The sequence below is a fragment of the Miniopterus schreibersii genome (genome assembly GCF_964146895.1).
Source record: "Miniopterus schreibersii genome assembly, chromosome: 17".
NCBI lineage: Eukaryota > Metazoa > Chordata > Mammalia > Chiroptera > Miniopteridae > Miniopterus > Miniopterus schreibersii.
In genome coordinates, this window is record NC_138117.1 from 22,074,353 (window position 1) to 22,082,236 (window position 7,884).

Sequence of the window (7,884 nt, forward strand, 5' to 3'; positions counted from 1 at the left end):
TAGGCAAAGCATGGGCAAAATCAAACCCTTAAAGAAACTGTCAAACATTAAGTGCTAAAACACGGTCTGGACCTAGGTAGGTTATAGTACTAATTATAGGAAAGAGACTTGAAAATGAGTGGGACTAGAAGTGGCAGCTTCAGATAAGTATTGCTAAGGGAGAATCAGCCTAATTGACAAGGGAGTAGTGTCCCTTAATGATATGGCAGTGAAGGGAAAGAAGGGCACAGGGGGAAAATTAAGGATCCTGTAAGAAACAACAACGTCATGCCAGCCACCCCTCCTCACCCCCACATACACACCACCACCACAAAAACATGAGAAGAAATTGCACTTCACTATACTGACAGTAAAACACAATTGTCAGCCAGGAAGGTGCCCACAAAAGGCCTATTTTTTAAAAAATCAACACAATACAAATACTGCAAGAAGAAAACAGACAAGGTGAATTCTAACATTTCACCTAACAAAAATTCTTCCTCAAAATACAATATAAAAAGTTACGAGATTAAATATCCTCAAACAAGCTTAGGATATATATGTATGTGTATACCTACCAAATATAGATCAGAAGTTCAAAACCTAAGACAGAAATGGACAAAAAGAAGTAATGCCACAGGAGTTGATCAAATCAGAAAAAAAGTTTGAAGGAAAAGACAAAGCCACCTCAGAAATGAAGAACAAATTACCGCTGTCTGTCCAAGGCAGAAAAGACTCAAGCGGAATATTAGTAAAGATAACTGAAAAGCCAACCAAGGAAATGAAAATCGCATAAAGAAGTAAAACAGGTCAAGAAAGTGCTTAAAATGAAAAACAGGCAGAAAAAGATCAAACATTCATCTTTATTAGAGTCCTGGGGGAGAAAACAGAGCAATGGAGCAGACTAGTGTTTATAACTACAATCCAAGAACTTTGTGTAAATAAGAGAAAAGCAATAAAAATTGGCCTGAAAGGATCAACTTGGTAAAATTATTGGACATTAAAGAAAGGTAAAAAATCATTAAGGCCACCAAGCAAAATATTCAATTATAAGGGCGAGAATGCTTCAAAAGTAACATAAAAATTAAGGCAACAGTGGAACATCATTTGTAGAAAAATTCAGTAAATTCTTATTAAAGGATCCCGTGCGCAGCTGAGCTATACTTCAAGTACGAGGGCTATAGAAACGCAGTTTTCAACATGCTGTAACTAGAGAATACTGTTCTCACATGCCCTTCCTGGAAAACCAACTAGAAAATTAACTTCATCTAAACAAAAGATGACTGGTAAATTTTATAAAAATAACTCATGTTGAACATTTAATATATTTAATGGTAGAACTGAGACTAAAATAAGGGTAGAGGCATGGGGCAAAGAATAAATGTAAACATCATATGATCTGCCAAATAGAAAGAATGCAAGTTGAAAAGTGAGAAAAATGGGAAAAACAAAGATCATGGGCTGTGTGTAGGTAATAGGTGAGAGTCAAAAGGTGCTATTTAAAAACTCAACAACCAGATAGAAAACTTAAGAAGAATAGCCCTGGCCAGTGTGGCTCAGTTGGTTGGGTGTTATCCCATGCACCCAAAGTTGCTGGATTGATTCCCAGTCAGGGCACATGCCCCAGCTGAGGGCTCAATCCCTAGTCAGGGCACATATGGGAGGCAACCAATGGATGTCTCTCTCTCTCTCTCTCTCTCTCTCTCTCTCTCTCTGTCTCTGTCTCTCTCTCTCACTCTCACTCTCTCAGATCAGTAAAAAACATATCCTCCAGTGATGATTAAAAAAGAAAAAAGTTTTAAAAATAAGCATAAGACTAGAATTAAAACTCAAAAAATAATAGAGTTAACAATCCATCCCACCTTATTTCCATACTTTTTAAGGAGATGGATCCTGGAAGAGATCTTTGGTGGTTATCTAGAGATATACCAAGGAACCCTGAATTGGAATATAATGAGGGAAGAGAGAAGGAGAAGAAAGGGAGGGGAGGATGAACTTTGGCAAAAGAGAAAGACTGTTAAAAGTTACTTTGAGGTTTGCCCTGGTCGGTGTTGCTTAGTAGGTTGGGCATGGTCCCATGCACCACAGGGTTGCAGCTCCATTCTGGGTCAGGGCACCTGCCCAGGTTTCAGCCTAGATCCCCGGGGGAGGGGGGGGCGAGGGCATGCAGGAGGCAGCCGATTGATGTTTTGCTCTCACATAGATGTTTCTCTCCCTCTCCCTTTTTCTCTCTCTCGAAATCAATAAATATATATTTTTAAAAAGTTACTTTGAGGTTTTGCCAGGTAGTCTGCAATTTAGCCTTCTTTCCATTTCTACAGGAAAGCTTTACTAGAAGTTTACACTACTTATCAGTTTTACTGTATGTTTGTATTGTGTGTGTGTGCTCGTGTGCGTGCCAGATAGGAAATTTGTCTCAACACAGTAACTGGGTGAGGTCAGAGTCCCCTAAAGGAGGCCCAGTTACATCTTGATGTCTATATAAAACATTCCTGTAGCAAGGGCGTGACTAAAGCTGAGGTTAAATGGTAGCTTACAACCTTTCCCAGAAAACCTCTGTTGATTCCAGGTAGAACACCTGCCTAACTGTCAGAGAATATTTGTGTGGCTTCTATCAAAAGACAAAAACTGGACAAGTAAAGAGGTTGATGTTACTCTGGCTGCTGCAATATGGAGAGTAGCCCAGATCTGAATGTCAGAGGTTTTCAGTAGGGTGGTTTGGCCCCAGATGCTTGTGGAAGGGAATGAACACGTAGCATGCTGGGGACTTAACAGTAGGGCTGGTTTTGCAAGCAGAAGATGTCTCAATCGTGCATCTGAACAGGAAATGTTTTCCTCCATAGTCAGCAAGTTTCGGGAGGACAAACAGTTGTAACCTTAGCTAATCAACCAGGACACACAGTTCTAATCTTAGCTAATCGATAATGAGATAAAGAGTGGGAATTTAGAAGGTCTGTGCCTGGCTTCGTCTGCAGGTTTGGGCAAAAGGAAAAGGCCTGTGTTTGCTGGCCTTGTCAGACAAACAGGCTGTCTTAGAAGAATCTTTAGAATTAGAGTAATTTCTGTGGAATTTTAGTCAGGATTCCCTGAAAGAGCTCACAAAGTCAGCATTTGTTGATGGTGTTTTTTTGTTTTTTTTTAATTGTATGTATTGATTTGAGAAACATCAATCCATTGTTTAACCCTTGATGCATTCATAGGTTGCTTCCTGGATTTGCCCAGCAGGAGACCGAATCCACAACCTTGACGTATCAGGATGATGCTCTAACCAACTGAGCTACCTAGCCAGGGTTTGTTGATGCTGTTCTTAGAGAAATAGCTGGACCATCTATTGTGCTCTGACGGTGAGTGGTCTGGATCTGAGAAGGTTTCTGGAGACAAGACATTTAATCAGGAGAAATTTATAAGAACAAGCTGAAATAAGATTATTAGAGGTTGTAATAAGGAAGAAAATCTAAACTTGAGACCAGACAACAACCAGTCTAGTAGAATCCAGGAAATTAATACAGAAAGGTCCTTCGATGATGCCGTCAGGACTACAGCGGCAACAGGTGAATTTCTTTGTTAGCAACTTGAATGTTCTTGTTTATATGTGGAGGTCAAAGAAGTTTGGGGGGACAAATATGCAGCAGTTCCCTCCAAATACAGCACGTCTCCCATCTGGGCTCCAAAATCAGACTGTCAGTTGAGGAGCACTTTGTGTTGAATCTTTTGAAGTTCTTGGGTGAGAAAGTTGATGTTCTTTATTACATCATTTCCCTAATGGCTGTCTCCTGGAAGATGTGAGAGTTACAGCTCATTCTTTTAATTTCTTTTTAAAATATATCTTTATTGATTTCAGAGAGAGAGAGAAAGGGAGAGAGAGAGAGAAACATCAATGATGAGAGCGTCATTATTGATCAGCTGCCTCCTGCACATCCCCACCTGGGGATCGAGCCTGCAACCTGGGCATGTGCCCTGACCGGGAATCGAACCGCGATCTCCCGGATCCTAGGTCAATGCTCAACCACTGAGCCATGCCCGGCCTGGCTCAGCTCATTCTTGAGTGCCCCATATTGTAGGTGCTCCAGGCAAAAAGGTGGGTCAAATGTGATCAGATGTAGCAGCCTAGTCCTTGAGATCACCTACCAAGCTCTCAGATTCCCTTTAAGGGTGCCATCGGATCCAGTGAAAGGAAGAATGCAGTAGAATTTTGGTGGCAGCCTCCACATTTTCAGGAAACAGTTGCTACTGGACTGTCAAGACCAATGATAGGTATTGAAGAGATCAAAGAGGAATTTAATCTAAGAAGCTGGTTGGGCTTCATACCTTGTAAGGGACTGATAAGACGATTAGGTAACATGAGTGTGCTAGGAGCTCTCAGTAGGCTCTGCCTTGACAAGTGAGATACACAGTTTTCATTTGAGTCGACTAAGAAGGATGGATAATTCTTCATCATAGGGTTATCCTTTCCACCATAGAAGCGGAGAAAAGGGTATGGCTGTAAGGGGTATATCCTGATTAGGACTTTCCCATATGTAAAACTTTAGTGCCCTCAGATGGTAGCACCGCATGGTGGAGTTATTTAATATTAGTAGGGCTCCATTTTCTGTGGGAAAGTTATGAATAGTTACAAGAGTTGTCATCAGAGTAGTCATAGTAAAAGATTATACACCCACACACACAGAACCTGGAACCTACGCACATTCTTGTGAATTGCCAGAGAAATAAGCATGACTTTGTCTAAAAGTGCTCCAGACTGGATCTGGATAGTTGTTTAACTGATATAAAATATAGGAAGAATTCCCTAACACTGTGTAGGAAAGACAGCTAAACTAAGCTGTGGAGGTTTTAAGGATGGGAAGGAAAATTGAGGATGGTTGAGCTGACAGGAATGGTAAACAAAAGCAACAATTTTATAACATTGCAATAACTATGGTGAGAGATGGGTACTAGACTTATCAAGGTGATCACTTTGTAAGCTACATAAATGTCTAATCACTATGGTATACACCTGAAACTAATATAATATTGTATGTCAACTGTAATTAAAATATAAATTTAGAAATAATTTTTAAAAAATTTTAAAGCAACAATTTTAAGAAAGATTTTAAGATTGAGTAATCAGTTCAGCAAAAGCCATCCAAAGGTTTTGGGAAGTCCTGAATGTAGGTAAAATGAGGAATAGAAAGAAGGAAATGATAAGAAAGGCAAAAAATAAGTGAAATTTAAAATCAAGCAAAAAATGAAATTCAATTAGTTAAGATCCTTAAAACAGAGAAATGGATTGACATTTGAGACAAAAATAAAGCCAATAGGTAATATGTTATCCCTGTAAGACAGCTAACATTTAGGATGAGAGAGAAAATAAAGGGAGGTCAACTCTGAAGGCTTGTAAGGAGGCAGCTAAGGTAAGCCCAACTTCCCAGTAACAATATTCCATTTAGCACAGGCCCGGGGGCTGTCGCCCAGCCTTGCTACAAGGAATATCCCTCACACAGATCTTCATTCTGTGAGTGTGGAGCCTGTGCTCCATGCTGGTTGGATACTGATTAGGCAACCATGAAAAAGATAGTGTCTGCATTTTGGAGCACTTTCCAGCAGGGAGACAGACTGGCAGGTAAACAGCTCTCAGTTCAGTGTCATAAAAGCTGATGTCCACACACAGGATCACACAGATGAAAGCAAAGAACTCTCACTGGGAGGGTAAGAGAAGGCCTCAGAGAGGTGACTAGTGATTGGACTTTGATGAACAGGGAAAGCAGCAAAGTCCCTGGAGCAGAGAAAACTAAGCAAAGGTTCAGAGTACAAAATTTACACACCTCACATCTCTTCCCCCTCACCCCTCCTTTCTGCTGATTCTGAGGTGTCTTGTTTGGCAGGGGTGATATTTTTCTAAGTGGTGTGCCTAGAGTGTAGGTGGGGTGAAGAGTCCTTCAATGCAAGGATGGAAAAACAGGTTGCACCTGGTTGCGAAGGGCCTCGGGTGACAACTGAACAATTTACCCTGCACGCAGGGCTGTTCTCTGTTGAAGTTCCAGGAGTGAAATCAGGTAACTCTGGCAGCAGTGGATGGAAGAGGTGTGTACAGGCAGGAAGAGTGAGAAAGTGGTAGTGCACTGAGGAGGCGACGGCAGCAGGTCGGTCGGATGAGAGATGATTAGCCTTAGAAATGGGTCAGGATCAGACATTTCCAGGTAGGACTGAGAGAATCTGATGGCCACCAATCCCCATGGCCTGTGCGGCTGGGTCAGTTAGGAGCATGGTGGTGGTGGTGGTGTGGAGCCTGTGGAATTTACAGCCTGGCCAGCCACGTTCAGTCTGTCTGGCATTAACTAGCTCTGTGATTCTGAGCAGGGAATGGACACTTCCTGAGTTCAGTTCTCTCTCTTTTTTTTTTTTTTGGTAAAGATTGAATAACAGTGTGTGTGAATTTAATATAGTGTCTGGCACAAAACAAGTAATCCACACATTTGTGTGCCCATCAACTGGCATTCAGGGCGTCCGGGTTTTATTTCACATGGATCTTTCTGGGCGAGAGGCCCACTCTTTATTACTCATTCCTTTTTACCAAAAATATATAACTCTTCACTCTTCTCAGACACGGCCTCTCCTTTCTCACCTCTACATCTTTGCTCATGCTATTTCTCTTCGACTATCCTTCCTCTCCTCGGTTCTCATTGCTCTCCGGGGAAGTCAGTTCTCCTTAAAGGCTCTGCTTCAAATTGTCCTCCTCTAAGGACACGCCCTCCTTTTCCCCAGCTGGGAAGGATCTTTCCTTCTGTTACAGGCCCAAAGCATTTTACTGGAACCATTCTAATGACCCTGACATTTTACCTGGCTATTTTGGATATTGTGAACAGAAATTGCCAAGGTGGAGTCATTGATGCCCAAGGAACTACCATGGAACCAGGAAGCCAGGAAGAAATTTGTCTTGATTCCAACCAGCATGTTTTGTTTCTCCATGAACTTTTTTAAAAAATATGCTTTTATTGATTTTAGAGAGAGAGTAAGGGAAAGGGAGAAAGAGAAAGATGGATGTGAGTGGGAAACATCTATTGGCTGCCTCCTGTGCACTCCCTACTGGGGGTGGGGCCCACATCCCGGGCATGTGCCCTGACTGGGAATGGAACTGGCGACCTTTTGGTGCATGGGGCAAGGGCTCAACCAACTGAGCCACACCAGCCAGAGCATCTCCATGAATTTTTGCACTTTTCAGCTGCGCCTGAACTTTATCTCCTCCTCCCCGTGATTACCAGACCATCTGTGTTTCTCACTTTGGAAGATGCCAACACATTTTGCCAACCAGCAACCTTCATTTGTACCTGGGGGTAAGCCGGCCCCTACTCACTCAGCCAGAATCCCTTTTTTCCATAAGAGGACAGCAGTGCAGCCCGAGCCTTTAGAAGCCCTGTCTTTCTGTATCCTTCCTGGACCACGACTTAGGTTGCTACCTCAATCTGTGCCCCAGATTGCAATCCCTCCTTTGCTCAAATAAACATGTATTTTTTATTATAGCCTAAATATATTTTTAACATTAAAATAATTTTTTCTCTCTTCAAAGTAGCATCTGGTTAATTTTTCTAGTCACTATAATAGTTAAATGTATGGTGTTATCAAAAGTAGATTTTTAAAAAGACTAATATCATTGACTCAGAGAAGAACGGTTCATCTCGTGCTCAGTGTGGGGCGTGAGGAAGATGGTTGGCGTCCTTGCTCACCAGGAAAGTCGTGGGGGGCACTGCCGCCAGCCCTCGCTGCACTGCCACCATTTCCAGTTCTGTCTTTGTAGCTCATAGTTCCTCCAGCGCATCTAAATATGGCAAAATCCAGCATATAAGGTCAGTAGGGAGTGTTTCAGACAACACCAACTTACTAGTTTCTGAGTTTGGGGTTTTTTTTGGATGTTGACCTGTTTTGTGGCTT